Consider the following 16,178-nt stretch of genomic DNA (forward strand, 5'->3'; position numbering starts at 1 on the left):
TACTCGGGCCACGGTGTGTAACGTGTTTTAATTGCCGAAATCTGGTATGTCCTTCAAGTAATCAGTTGTTCCCGCACCAACATTCAGAAGCTACATCGTGTTTTTGCCGTATTTATATGGCAGTGTGGATGGGAGAAAGTAAGCCGCGATAACCTTTTTTGTCGTGTCACCAAAGGCGGACTTTCCTTGTCACACCTTTTCGTTAAGCAAGTGGTTTCGAGATTCATGTTTCTACGGGATCAAACCGACCCTTTTCTGCGTACTGTGATACAAACCTGTTTGGCGGAGCAAATACCTTCGTTTGTCGTCTCGTCATTTAAACGCAGTGCGTGAAATCTCAGCCCTTACCTGAGTAAAGTAGTTAGCGCATTTCAGTTATTGTCTGTGCGTTTTTCTTTAGAATATCTTTCTGGAGTCGCGCGGAAGCGTCTATCGGGGGATTTATACGATGTTCTTTTTCCTGTACCTTTGTACCGTAACAGACTCTGTGAACGCCGTGAGCGTGACGTCCTTAGTCGCGTCAAGAAAATGCACGTTCCGCCAACAGTTAAAACCTTTTTCTTTAAGCTCCATACTAATACTCTTCCTGTGAAGACATGGCTTAAAGATAAAGGGATCTTTGTTCCTTGGGGAGTTCATTGCTTTCTGTGCCAAAAACCGGAAACGATTGAGCACGTCTTTCTAGAGTGTTGGGACGCCCTGCTCTTTTGGGATGTCTTGCAGAGGACCATAAAAAAAGATCTTCCCATCACCCCGGACGGTATTAGGTTCTTAAATACAGAAGTTCAGACTGACGATACGATTCCTTTAGATACAGTCATGCTCATTGGCCTTCACAGCATTTGGAAAAGTCGCATGGCTGTAAGACATGCTGATGTGAATGTAGGGCCTGTGCGAAAATATTTCGTGCAAACTGTGTGCGAGTTAACAGATGCCTACAAAGCCAAGATTCCTCCCCCTGAGTGGTTACCTGTCTTCGAGGAACTGAAGGCCTTAAAAGATTTTTAAACTAACGACCATCTCAAGCCTTGGTATAGGCTGGGCGCTTTTCTTAAAAAAAAAAAAAAATGTTTCTGTTGAGTGTCATTGTGTTACAAATTTTTACTGTGGCAATAAGAAAAAAAAAATGGCATAGCATAGGGGATAAGGTGGCCGCTTTAGACGCAAGTGGACGCGGGTTCGATCCCCGGTGGACCTATTTCTTTTTTTCTCGACGCGTTTGGGGATATTTACGGAATTTCTTTTTTGCGATGAACACTAAAAAGCCGAATATTGTCGACGAAACTTTTCCGGAGGTGCGATTGGGGATAGCGGGTCTTGGGTTGCCGGCTGGACGCCGCGAAGCGGCGTGTACTGGTTATGTTTTGTAATTAGCAGCCGATACTGTCGCCGCGAAGCGCCGTGAACGCAGGTGGGGGGCTGTGATAACGACCTCCCCAGTGATACAAACGCCGTTTGAAAAGGGGTGCCCGAGCGGCATGAGCTCTGCGCGGAGTGCGTATAGCCATTTCGTCCGAAATGCACTCCGGAGCGCGTATAGCTTTACTCTAACGTAAAAAGAAAGGAGATTCCCGAAGCCTCTGAAGCTCCAACGGCCATTCAAGTTCGGCAGCCTAACGGAAGCTGAATGCAATAGCGATGGTCTTGAGCAGTCTACAAGAGTCTCTTTTCCTTTTTATTTATTTTTATTTTTTTAGAACGATACTAAACAAATTATTATGTTAGTAACAATAAGAACGCCACTACAGTAATATTGTAAAACATTACAAAAAGTGAGTAAATCTTAGGTTTTATTTAAACTTTATGCTGTTTCTTTTTCAAAGCGCAGCTCTTAGGGGCCCGTTTCCAGCCTGAGCGGCGTCGCTGTCGGCGTCGGCGTCGGCGTCGGCGTAACCGGGGGGGGGGGTCACGTGACCCCCCCCCCCCCGAGGTCACGTAACCCCCCCCCCCCGAGGTCACGTGACCGCCCCCCCCCCCCGAGGTCACGTGAACCCCCCTCCCCCGAGATCACGTGACCCCCCCGGGGTCACGTGACTACCCACAGGTGACGTGACCCCCCTCAGTACCCTTCCCTTCTCCTCCTCAAGAGCTGCGCTCCAATTCGGTGTTACAGGGATTTGTAAACGGCTTTCCTTTTTGTGTAAACCGAAACCGAAACTAACTCAAGCAACGTTTCCTTCGTCGTATTTGTTTCTATGTGTGGGCGTGCATGCGCCTGCGTGTGTTTGTGCGCGCGCGTGTGGATGCGTCCGCGTGCATGCGTGTGTGCGTCTCTGCTTGTGCGCTGCGTGCGTGTGCGTCTGCGTGCAGGCGTGGGTTTGCGCATGTGGATTCGTGTGTACGTGCGTGCACGCATGTGTGTGTGTCACTGCCAGCGCGCAAGCGTCTGTTTGCGCGTTCTATTGCACTGAGCCAGCGAGAAGACCAACTGGATGTCCCTAGAGACTGTTAAAACACAAACTTATTAATTATTAATATTTTTTTATTAGTATTGTTGTTGTTGTTGTTGAAACGTAGCCCTGAGTCTTTAAACTCAGAGCCATAGAATCTTCTATAGGTGGGTAAAGAAGACGTATTGGTTCCAAGTCTTTAGACTCGGGATCATAGAACGTTGTATAGGCGGGAAAAGAAAATTGATTGGTTCCCAGTCTTTAGACACATGGCCCTAATCTTTGCTATAGCCGGCTGTAGCTGTATTTATAAATTTCTAAGGCCAACCATGCAAAGCTACAGGAGGTGATAGCCTGCCATTGAAGTTTCTCATAGACGACCATAGACCATTTTTGTATGGGATGTCTCAGACTGGTTTATTATGGGTTTTCCCTCTTTATGTGTGAGTTTTTGTGCATGTCATCATATTCTCGAATGAATATTTTACCCAGGTTGACATGGTCATATGACAGGTTCTAGCAGCATTTCATGAATATTAGTCAAACATTTTTGCTATATATTTATTTCATGTTGTCAGATATAAACTCGAGACTAACTGATATTCTTACTGATTCAATTCCATCATTAAATATTTGTAAAAAATGCTAGTATTGATATTCCACCCTAGTTTCCAATTTCTGAGCATCGAGTGATTTGAAAAAGCAAATTAAATATGAACTCATCTATAAAATTGTGTTTGCAAAAATAAAAATTGTATGCAAAATAGCCACTTCATTATCAAGTAATTGCATGAATTAAAAGTGACATTATGAAAAAACTAGACTGCTAACGACTGTTGCTTTTCAAGCAGAAATCTTACCTGTACATTATGGACAGAGCCATATATAAGCTTTTCAAAACCATTTCATATTATTTATTTAGCGCCCTCCTTCTACACCCCTCTCACACCCTTCGCTAAATGTAGGGTGTAACACAAAACAGCACCTCTTTCGGTAAAATTAGGACGGTGTATACCTAGATTTTAGGGTGTTAAAAGGGTGTGGCCGAGAGTGTAAATTGCTACAACACCCCTTTTACATCCTTAAAGGTGTACAAACTTTTACTGTGTACCTTCCACGCAGAAAGCCAGAGTTCGATTCCTGGCCGCGGGTACGCATTTTTGTTGACTCTAATATAATGTTCTTTAAATCCGAGAACCGTGTTGCTGATTCGAGGTTAGAACGTTCTACACGCCGAACCTTATACGCCGATTGTTCCAGGAGCCCCCGCGTGTACAAAAGGGGCTCCGCGTGGCCAGCCAGACTCACTTTCGCTCCAGGGTTCGACTCTGCTGTCTCGCCGACTTCGACGCTCGCGACGCTTTGTTATTATCTTGTATTCCCTTCTGTTTTGGGCACAGGTTCGCCCCATTAAACGTTCAATTTATTCAATTATTACCGCCTCACCCATTGTCATTCGTGACAATATGATGATTAACGAGCCTCATTCTTTCATGTGCAGAGGCCTGCCTTCCAAAACGATCAAACTTCAAGCCGGATTCGACGACATGAACCACTGGTGTTACGGAAAAAAACGTAAGTTTTTAGTATCAAGCACCTGAATGATGTAGTATTAAACATAGCCATAATTTGTAATTCGAGCTCAGTGAATATATATATATACTTTTTTTTCAATAAACTGTTCCGTAAGTTTTATGCCATGGAGAGTATAACCCAAATAATTGTGTCTGTTCTTTTAATTTCGCTCGGCGTTTACAAGCCCAAGTATGCATACACATAAAGTGACACCACAAAAAAAGCAAAAGCGCCAATGCGATAATTTGAGCCCAAGTTATTTATTTGATCCATACACTTCGCGCCGCCGTAACTACGAGATCATATGCTTCACTAATTGTAATTTCAATTATAAATCAGTCAGTGATGGGGGGTTTAAAGCTGCGCGCGTGGTTTACTGTTCGACACAGAAGGTGCGTTTTACATAATTATTCCGCGAAGGTATGAGCTTTACTAAAAACGAACAAACTGTTTATATAACGCAAGGTTTTGCCCAAAGTGAAAATGAGACATGACCCCATCTTCTAAATAACAATGTCGCAGTGCAAGTATTTTATGTCAGCTGAAGGAGGTCAGAGCGGGTCAAAGTTTGGAAATCCGTGTTGCGTAATTTTACTACTGGATCTTTGAACACAACGAATCCCAGTTAACCTTTGATGCAGCACTTTTGTTCAATATTCGCCCCGCCCTAGCCTCCGGCGTGTAAAGCTGACAATCCAGGACTACGTCCATGCATAGTTTTCTAGATCTTTCCATGCCTGCCCGTTGCCTCCGAGACAAAAGGACACCGACCATCCCGTCTAGTTCTGGCGCTCGCTGCGAAGTGGCGCTGCCATCCCGGAGTGCCGCTGCAGCTTTGCGCTAGAAGCGCGGGACGCGAATATGCGGCAATGTGCGTTCAAGCGATGGGGACCATGCGAACGTGGTTTTCAGAGGTGTAATAGTTGTGAGCAGCCACACAGGCTGAGCAAGTGCAGATTTATAACCATTTCGTCGTTTACCCTGAGACTGGTTTTTTTTTTAGAAGAGCAGAAGTAACAGAAAAAACAGACAGGTCTCAATTTTTTTTTCTGTTACTTCTGCTCTTCTAAAAAAAAAAAAAAACAGTCTCAGGGTAAACGACGAAATGGTTGACTTCCACCAGCTAGCCTGTGCTTTGACTCTTTTCTTGCAGATTTATGTCCAGCGTACATAGAACGCAAATCAAACATCCTTATTTTGCCTCCTTCCGACACCACAAAGCTTGAGCACCGCTCGCGAGAACGGCTCTAGCAGACATTTTTGGGGACGTCAGTCTTGTCTGTCACTTTAAATGCTAAATAGTAAAAATAGGTCCAAAACTTTTTGGTAGTAGCACCTCCAAATACCTTTGGTGATGTCCGGGAGATTAGCACGTTAGAACTTTTCGCTCAGAAGACTTGAGTAGTGTTCTCGACTTCCTCTTTGAGCGGCTGCTTTAGACATCTCCTCGTGGCTAGGGCGACTTCGATGAACTTCTTCAAAGAGTACAGCGCTCTTAGTAGCTCTGCGGGAGGGTAGACCAGTCGACGCCTGTCCTGACGTTTAATCAAGGCGTCTGACAGCGTTGAGGAGCTCGGTTTGCTCACCAAATCAAAGCATCCTTCGCAGGCGATGCTCTCGCCGAGGGCTCTTGGTGTCGGCGAGAACCCATCGCCTGTAAGTAGAGAGAATCGCTTGCGAAGAAGTTTGTACACACGGTCGTAGATGTACGGGCAAATTTAATTCCCATGAAATCACGGTGAGCAATTTGTTTCGAATTCATGCACTGCAGAAGGTATTTATGCGCTTCAAAGCGTTCACGCAACAAACTGGAACATGGTAGAAATCAAGCTAGCTCATACACTTTTTGAAAACGCTCCCTTCCACGTGTAAACGCGCGTTTTCACAGGCAGCGGCATCGTTTACCCGGTTTTCCAGTACCTGACCCCCAGCAAAATGGTGCCAGGATGTGATCGCCGCTTGCTAAGAGCCGAGTCGATAAGGAAAGAGAAAGGATGAGGGTGGCGGACGTCCTTGCCAGAGCGGTCGGACAGGTATTGAAAAAATAAAGGAGGCTATGGTCCATGTTATCAATATATGTTCGGCAAGCAGTCTGTTGGTATATGGGAATAATAATATTTAAGGAAGCCGAGAGGGGAACAATCACTTTAGCTGAAAACCCATTAAGTGTAGTATCCTCATTCACCGTCGTTCGTCAAGATTTCGTTTTTATTTTTTTATTTTTTTACAATTCAGAATACAAGAAAATTAAAAGCAAAACTTTCTAGAATGTACAGACGCCTTTATTTCTATTTTCATAAGAGCATCTCGCTGTTATGTGCGTTTGCTTTGTATCAGAAAGGGGTAAACATTTTTTGCTTACTTGGAATCACAGCATCGGCAGCTCCTTCTCAATGTCCACTGAACTAGAAGAAAAATATATCGAAGAATTCGACGTGTAATTGCATTATTTGCGTTCCTGGTGGTTCGTCTTAGACACGATTGTAAGCAAATACGACCGGCCGTAATCATCACTGTTGTCGCGGCTTTCCAACCCGTTACTGAGGACGTTTCCATAAACTAGTGTTAGGGGAGGCTTACGCCACCTCGGTGCGAGAGGAAAAAGAGACAGACAACGAAGGGGGGAGGATGTAAACACTACAGACGGGAGGTCGTCGTTAGGGCAGCGGAAAGAAATTGTTGCACGTCTTTGCAATCTGCTTTAATCGGTATTAAAAATCTTTTTTTTTTAAACTGAAATACGGCGTCGTCAAGGAAGCGCAAAGTAACACAGAGGCGAGGACCCGTTACCGAAACCCATGGAACGCAACTAACGACTTCTCGGCATGGCGAACCAAGAGGCAAAATAACCGACACTGGTCCACAAGGGAACCGGGCGCGACATCGACGATGCAATACGGACGCAGCAACGAGGTACGCTGCAACCCGACCTGACCATGGTCACGCCAAGCGAGAAGACTACCGATCTAGCGACGCTCACGACCACAGTACAAATGATGACCCAACTGCTAAACGACAACAACTGATGTCGTCCGCGAACACAAGCAGAATACTACGAACGCACCGAGAGCGCACGAAAGCATGCCGCTTCAAATTTTAACTATGCCTCATCTCACCGGTACATTACCCACGTATCCGGGAGCGGGCACCGAAAACCTGGGCGAGCGGATTGCTTCTCTCCGAAGCATGCATAAATGATGCCTGTGTAGTGATATGCCTATGCTCAACGCCGGCATATCCAGGCTCTTAGGACAGGAAGCAGCTTTGCAGCGAAAAAAAACGCGTGGCCATAATGGAAGGGGCTGCATATGCAGAGGCACCGCGGAAAGAGTTTGACAAGAGACTGCTCTTTTGCGATTGGTTGGGAAGTGTGAACACGCGAGCGCTAACAAGAGACTGCTCTTTTGCGATTGGTTGGGAAGTATGAACAAGCGAGCGCTAAAGTATAGAGAAACAGTGACGGACCTTATGAACACACGACTTCAACGCATCAAGCATGGGAAATATCATCTGACTGAGGATAACGACATAAAAGGCTCATCTTGGGTGTACGATCAGTACACGTGAAGCCAATTCTGACAGCTTTCCGCGACCTTAGAAAAGGAACTGTGTCTGCTTTCATGAAATACGCGCGAAAGTTTGCAATTCTGTGATTCGCGACACTAGTCCAAAGCAAGAAAAACGACGCGATTCGCAAAGCAATGCGGGGAAAGACGAGTTAGAATAGAGCAAGCCGACGAGACTTTCTCCTAACATGTGCCTTTTGTCTTCAAAAAGGTCACCGTTCAAATAATTGCATAAAACCCGGCATTCGAAACGAAGCAGAAGAAAGAATCTTTACGACGAAGAGAGCACAGGGAAATCAGGAACAACAAACAAACCGCACCGGCACAGCACAGTCCAAGCGCAACATTATTCTTCTGCATACGGGAGTCAACGGAGTCGAGACATTGGCTTCGTGGAACACAGGGTTGACCACTTATTTGGTGTCTCTCACTTTTGCAGAAGAGCCCACTTTGTCGTTGCGCTGGATGTGAACTCCGTACTCATAGGATATTTCGGTGACTCCACAGCACCCCTCGGCGCGAGACAGGGACACATTGCCATTGAAACCGCAACTGCTACCATGGTGGCCAAAGTTGTCAACGACTTACCGCACAAAGTTATAATCGGCACAGATTAGCGTGAATGCAGCAGGTACGACTAGATCGAAAGATGCATGAACAGAATTCGCACGCTGGAAGATATTGAAAAGAGCGGCTGGGAAGAAGCATCATACAAAAAGGTCTTCTGGACACAGGTCGACCATTCTAAGAACGATGGCCGCGACAAACGAGGTGAGAAGGCCACTGAGAGAAGCGAGGAAGCCCGAGGCTTCCATCACTGAATCAAGTAAGAGACGAATTCTCGCAAGTACAGCCAACGCAGCTCACTGTCGAAGAATGGTGACATCTGAAGTCAGTGCTCCTCGACAACGTCGACATCTTCACAAATTCGAACAATGAGGTAGGTCTATGGGCGCATGTGGAACGCACAGTCGAACTCGTCGAAGACAAGCCAGTTCACACGCAACCATAAAATACAAGTGAAACAAACAGAAGGTTTGTACGGTAGGAGATGGAGGGCTGGATGAAAAAAGGCATCATTCGCCAATCCAAGTCTGCATACGCCTCCCCAGTGATTGTCATCGACCAGCCATGCCATGAGCCGACGCCCAAAAGTCTGTGTATGGACTACCGGTTAGTGAGCGCAAAGACGGTAAAACAAGCCCACCCAATGTCAAGATGGGACAGCCTTATCTGCAAAGTGGCAGGATCACGTCTGTTGTCGAAGACCGATGTTGAAGAAAGCCTTCCTGAACACTCTATTGCGTGACAAAGACATGAGAAAACTGCATTTATAACTGAGGACGGACACCCCCCGGCGCATGGCGTTCGTGCTGCTCCTGGCCAAGACATGTTCTACAAAATGTTAAGGTGCAAACGAGCTGATGAAGGTTTAACATCATCTAAGACAAACACCCGAGAATGAGGAGAATGCGAGGACAACACAACACAGAGATTCTCAAGCACAGCTAAATTTTATTTCACAAAATTTTGTGTTTATATATGGTTTCACTGCCCTCCAAACAAAAAAAAGGAGGAAAGTGCTAAAGTTGAGGCTTGGGCGAGTTGGTACATACTTCGGAAATTAAAAACAGCGCGGAAAGACGAGGACCAGACAAAGAAGTGACACGGACGTAGCGCTGAGAAGTGAAGAAGAGGCCAACAACAGAAAGGGGAGGGAAAGAAGAAAGTTTGTGGTTATTCCCTACGTACACGGCCTGTCCCACAACCTAAAACGCATTGCTGGCAGGTGTGACGTCGACGTTTTATTCTCTGCCCCGGACAAGCTGTCCAGGTTGTGCAGAGCGGTTAACCCTTCTTCGAGGGCGGCCACGGCTTGCAGTACGAGGCATCGAGATCGCCTCGTCCCGTGTTCGGAGGGGGTTCTTTATTCTCTCCCTCTGGCGTGTGGCAGGCGCTACGTTGGCCAGAGTTCCGCTGTCTCAACGACAGGTTGAGAGAGCACGCTTACAGTGTCTCCACAACCGTGTCTGGTCACCTGGGCATTCATTGCCGCGACTGTGGTTGCCTTCCCGACTTCCAACGGTGTGAGGTTGTTAAGCGTCATAGGGACCAGCTTACTCGGGAAATTCTAGAGGCTGTTGAGATAGCGAGGTTGGGTGCAGCATGTGTAAGCAGTCCTTCTGTGGCCCTATCAGGCAAAGAGATGAATTTTCTGGTGCCGTGACTTGCAAGATTTTTAGCACATACTCTGTACGGCTGTGTCATGGCGCTTTTCATTATTATTTTTTCAAGGTTTTTTTTATCATTGTTTTATTTTTATTGGTGACACATCACATGGGCTGAATTTTTTATGTTCTTTTGTTCGTGACACCGCAAATAAATATTGCGAGTTTGCGTTCAATAAACTCAGTTGTAAGTCAGCGCTACATCCGTGTCACTTCTTTGTCTGGTCCTCGTCTTTCCGCGCTGTTTTTAATTTCCGGAGGAAAGTGCAAACACTCTTTACACACACACATAAAAACTCAAAGGACTTGGCACAAAGCCGAAACAAGTAAAAAATAATTTCATTTTTTCTAATATTAAATTTTCTATAGCGGGTAAAGAACATTTATTGGTTCCCAGTCTTTAGAGACCGAACCATAGGTTTTTCTATAGCTGGCTGCTGCTCTATTTATTGATGTCTAGGGCCGACCATAGAAGGCCATAGCTAGTGATAGCCTGCCATATAATTTTCCATAGACGACCATAAACCATTTTCGTATGGGAAACATCCCAATAAGACACAAAAAAATACCTTGATTCTCCTTTTTCGGGACAAAAAAAGAGCACCGTGAGCAAAAATCTCGAACATCAAAACACCCGAACGAAAACAAAATAAAAGAAAGGACAGAAAAAATGGACGGCTAGGGACAAAACAAGAGTACCGTGGGCAAAAACCTCGAACATTAAAACAGCCAAACGAACACAAAACTAAAGAAAGGGCACAAAAAGATAGACGGCTAGGGTTATCAAAGAACATACCAACCCTGTACATATCCTAATGTACATGTCCATGTCCACGTCCAAGTCCTACTGTACATGCACGACATCTGCATCGTCGAAGATAATATGGAAGACCACATCAGCACAGTGGACGACGTCCTCAGGAGAGCCCACTTTAGGCTCGGACTGAGAGTTGACTTCAGGAAGTGCACCTTTGCAGCAAGTTCCATTAGCTCCCTGAGATTCGTCGTCCCCAGAGATAGAGCAGTCATCAACCCACGACGGACTCCGCCATGTCGCAGTACGACACTGCTCGATCAATGATAGAAGTGCGATCCTTTCTGGGACTGACATCACACTACGACAAATATATCTAGGACCACGCAAAGATCGCACAGCTACTGACCAAACTTACATAAAAACTCGCCTTGCTGACCTGAACACCTGAATGCCGAGGAGCTATGGACACGCTGAAGCGACGACTAACATGTTAACATAACTAGCCGATTTCAACCTTTCGCTTCCAACATAAGTTTATTCTGACGCTTCATGCATGGCGTTTGGATCAGTCCTTTCGCAGAAACATTGGTAAGAGACCCGTGTTATTGAGTAGGCCAGCAAGAAGTTGCCAGAAACCGACAGCCAGATGTGCTCGACAGACCTGGAAGCCATTGCTGCGAACTGGGTTGTTACAAAGGGGTTTTACAACTACCTCCAAAGCATGCTACACTTCGACATTTTAACGACAACTGGGCAGATTTACGTATCATGTCAAAGAATAATCTGCATAGACGATTGTCTTGCCTAGTTCTTGACTTAATGTCGTACAACTTCCCAATACGTCACACCGCAGGGAAGACGAACGTAGTCGTGGATGCGCTATCTTAACTTCCAGAAAGAACACACATGGTTTTCCTTCTTAGAGCTGAGAACAACCAACTGAACAACGCCGACCGAAAAAAAAAACCTGCAACAATCATTCACAAGATACAAGAAGAAAGATCGGACACAAATATGCCGCATCGATTCGTTGACGACAGGCATGTAGATCTGACGATCAAGCCGGTGAGCGAGAAAGGCACCGCAACGTTGTATTAGACAACCTGACGCAGAGTGTCCTCGAGTCGTACCACGACACGGCTGTCACGAGGATAGCACGCGAAAATTGCGTATAAACCAACGACGCCATTTTTGGGAGACTTTGATTCGGGGTGTTCAGAACTATGTTAGAGGTTTTGAAGAGTGCCACAGGTTCAACGCAAACACAGTAGTGAAACTCGGCTCACTCGATCCGCGCATGCCGTCACAGACACCATTTGAGACCATTGCCGTGGACCACGTTAGACCGATCGCCACGGCGGACCCAAACACACACTTAATAACCGCCATTGATTTGACCACATGCTTTATCTTCGAACGGGCTGTGCCGGACAAATCATCGGAACACGCGCTACGTTTTCTTGATAAAGACATGGCATTTACTTTTGGAACGGAAAACACTGTTATCACGGAGAACGACGTAGTCATCACATCAGGACCTTCAACCCGGTACTTCACCGAGAAGGGCATTCAGCATCAACGAGCCGTGCCCTATGCAACAGCAATCAACGGCCTTCTTGGGCGTGCAAAGGGCAAGGTTCTACCAGCACTTAGAAAGAACCGCGACGGAAACTTACACCACTGGAGTGAATACATCAAGGAAACGACGTTACAGGTGAACCTACCGCCATATTTTGGGTTGCAGACAACACCGTTCAAACTGCTCTACAACTATTTGCCGCAGAGACCAATTGATAACGCCTTTGAAGCGCCGACATAACAACAAAATAGTTCAGCAGCGAAATATGAAGACGTTGGTGCCTCACTATCCATCTACTTACATAAGTAAACTGAAAGTATGACGCCAAGCACCGGTCATCACCTTTGAACGTGGGTGATGAAGTGTGGTACCAAAGGGGATCAAGAGATGAAGTTGGGACCGCTGCATCAAGGACCATACACTATTATTTGAACGGATGGAGAAAAATTCAAAATTTCGAAGAATTGGTCTGGGGCACCCAATACAAGGCGTACAACTGTATGGTAACTGAAGCACGTACGGGAGCAATCACATTTCTTTCAGGAACAGACTCGGGTCCAAGCGTTTGCCGACAAACCGGCGGACTTCATCGACGAACCCATGGGCCTTACCGATCAGCCCACGAGCCCAGGCGAGATAGAAGGAACTGCTTCACCCACTTATGTCAGTCATAGGCGTCGAACGTCGTCAATTTAGTGGAGAAACTACAAAACAACGTTCAAAATTCCGGGACATTGCGAGGACGCAATGTAAGGAGGTGCGGCCGTGTTAGGGGAGGAGGCTAGCGCCACCTGGGTACGTGCGAGAGGGAGAAAAGACCGTCGACAAAAGGTCGTCGCTATAGCAGTGAAAAGAAATGGTTGCACTTTTTTTGTAATCTGCTTTGATTGTTATTAAAAGTTGTATTGTAAACGAAAATACGGCGTCAAGGACGAAGCAGAAAGTCTAATACTAGACGACCCCAGAGCCAGTTACAGCAGTTCAGACGTCCGCCGTATTGACTTATCCTGGCGTACCATTTCCAAGGGGAAACGTTCAATCCTGCTATAACACCGACACTGATTCCCGAGACGCCATTTATTGTATTTTGATTGTAGACTTGTATTTGCCCCGTTACACACACACAGACACACACACACACGCACACACACACACACACACACACACACACACACACACACACACACACACACACACACACACACACACACACACACACACACATATATATATATATATATATATATATATATATATGTATTGTTACGAGCGTTCCAGCCGTTGTCCTTTTCCTACTGTCCGTACTTCGTCCTCTTTCTCCTATTGTCCCCGTTTGTCTTCTTTACTTTCGCCCGTTACAATCGCCCACCTCCAAGGGACTGTCCGTCCCGGACTGAACCAACGTAGTCATCGCGGGCCACATAAAGTTTGAGTTGACTGACATGAGCTGTCAGAGTCCGGTGTCTACCTCGTTGAGGCAGCGCTCGTCATTCCTCGAGGCGATATGTCGCAGGACCGAGTTGCCTGCTTATTTTGAAGGGTCCGCAGTACCTTGGGAGCAATTTCTCGGATCGCTGCGGCCGTCTGAGGTGACTTCAAAGAAGCACTGAATCTCGTGAATTGAACGATGGTCCAGAACTTCCAGTGCGCAGGCGCTGGGTGAGATGTGACTGCTTGTGAAGGATGGCGAGTCGAGCTCTTTCTCTTGCGTCGTGTAGTCGCCCAGAGAAGTCGCATTCATAGTCCCGCGCGCGGCAGGTCCACGTAGTGTTCATCGCTGTCTCCTCTGGAAGCGTAGGAAGCCTTCCATACACCAGCTCGAAAGGCGATTGGCTCGTTGTTTCTTGACGGGATGTATTTAGTGCAAACGCAGCAGTGTCAACATATTGGTCCCAGTTCTTGTGGGATGAATTAACGAATGCAGCTAATATATCGCTCAAAGTACGGTTATTGCGCTCTACCAATCCGTTTGTTTGGGGGCGGTAGGGTGAAGCCGCTGCATGTTCAGTCCCGTAGTTCCTAAGGACATCCTTGATATCACGAGACATGAACGATATTCCTCGGTCAGAAATGATCATTCGTGGAGTCCCATGCCGCAACACCAGATAAATTGTTCACAAAACTGACGAGGTGTGTCGCTGACGTGTCGGGAACAGCGTGTTCATCAACCCACTTCGTTAAGTAGTCTATGGCCACAATTATGTGCCTGTTGCCATCTTCTGATTTTGGGAATGGTCCCAGATGGTCTATACCGATTACTTCAAGCGGACTTCTTGGGGGAGGTATCTGGTGAAGTGCTGCCTTTTCTTGGTTCGGCGGTGTTTTGCGCATTTGGCAAGTGGTGCATGAAGCAACGTACCGCCGAACGTCACGTCTCAAACCTGCCCACCAGAACCTTTGAGCGATTTTTTCTAATGTCCGGCGTTGTCCAAGGTGACCAGCAGTTGGAGCGTCCTGACACATGACAATAACGTTTCGGCGCAGACTCGTGGGAACAACAGGCAGCCACGAATCTGACTGCCTTGACCGATGGCAGAGAAGCCCGTCACGGAGCTGGTAGTGTGCTCGCAAACGTTGCAGGCGCCTTCCGTGAAGAGGAGAAGATTCACTGTTTGTGTTTGCGAGATCCCTGATGATAGTTGACGTCTCTGTGTCGTTTGACTGCGCCGCCTGCAAATCAAGCAGAGCTAAAACAGAAACTGGTGAACCATCCTCCACGGGATTGCCGGAGAGGAAATTGCTCCCAAGGTACTGCGGACCCTTCAAAATAAGCAGGCAACTCGGTCCTGTGACATATCGCCTCGAGGAATTGCGAGCGCTGCCTCAACGAGGAAGACACCGGACTCTGACAGATCATGTCAGTCAACTCAAACTTTATGTAGCCCGCGATGACTACGTTCGTTCTGTCCGGGACGGACAGTCCCTTGGAGGGGGGCGATTGTAATGGGCGAAAGTAAAGAAGACAAACGGGGACATTAGTAGAAAGAGGACGAAGTACGGACAGTAGGAGAAGGACAACGGCTGGAACGCTCGTAACATTTTGGTGGCAGCGGTGGGATGTTCAGCATGAACGCCCGCCCCCAGCCTGCAAATCCGGAACCCAATTGGAAGCAACTCACCGAACAGCTTTACAATCGGTTGTTGGAGAAGAGCTCGACTGACGCTGCAAATATACTTGCACAGTTCGACGATCGCCTCGCCCCTCGCATTGCAAACGTGGAGCAGATTTTACATCAACAAGTCACCGATGTACATCAACACCTCTCATCTGTCCATACTCGACTGGAGCACCTGGAACAGGCCCTACAAGCTGGTACGCACCAGAAGGTTCGGGTGACCCTTTTCCCAGCCAGGAAGCAGCTGCGGTCCGCCATTGCAGAAACGATGAGCCCGAGAGACAGGCAGAGATAGCTCCATCGGATTCCGGCGCTAGGCGACTCAAACCCCCGACGTTCGATGGTCTTGGCTCCTGGAGGGCGTTCATCGCGCAATTCGAAACGGTGGCTCTACACAATGGCTGGGACTCCCCTGGCAAGGCTGCTGCCTTAGTCGCCCAGTTACGCGGAAAAGCAGAAGAGTACTTTGAGCGTATTCCGGATTCAAGTCGAACTACATATGAACATCTGTTACAAGCTCTGGACTCTCGATTTAATGATGTGAATCTACAACAGCTACACCTAACGGCGCTCAAAACCTATCGTCAGGGCACAGAGTCATTACAAGAGCTAGCCGACGCCATCGATAGATTGGCGAGGAAGGCTTTGGTAAGGTGCTCTGAAGATAAACTCCACCTGATGAGCACTTCTGCTTTCATCGATACCATCAAGGATCCCGAAGTTCAACGATATGTGCAGCTCGCGCGACCCTCCACGCTCCGCTTTGCCCTGGATCACGCGTTGGAAATGCACGCGGCGATAAGAGAAACAGCGTCCACGGTGAGCCCAGCAAACCATATTGCTACTACTGGTGGCACGCAAGACGACCCCCGCAGGCCTGACTGGCGTCAATGCTTTAACTGTGGACGACGAGGCCACCTTGCTCGATCTTGCCGAAATCCGTGCCCTCCAAGTCAGGAAGAGCCTC

Source organism: Ixodes scapularis, unplaced genomic scaffold (genome assembly GCF_016920785.2).
Source record: "Ixodes scapularis isolate PalLabHiFi unplaced genomic scaffold, ASM1692078v2 PGA_scaffold1__304_contigs__length_218370807, whole genome shotgun sequence".
NCBI classification, from domain to species: Eukaryota; Metazoa; Arthropoda; class Arachnida; order Ixodida; family Ixodidae; genus Ixodes; species Ixodes scapularis.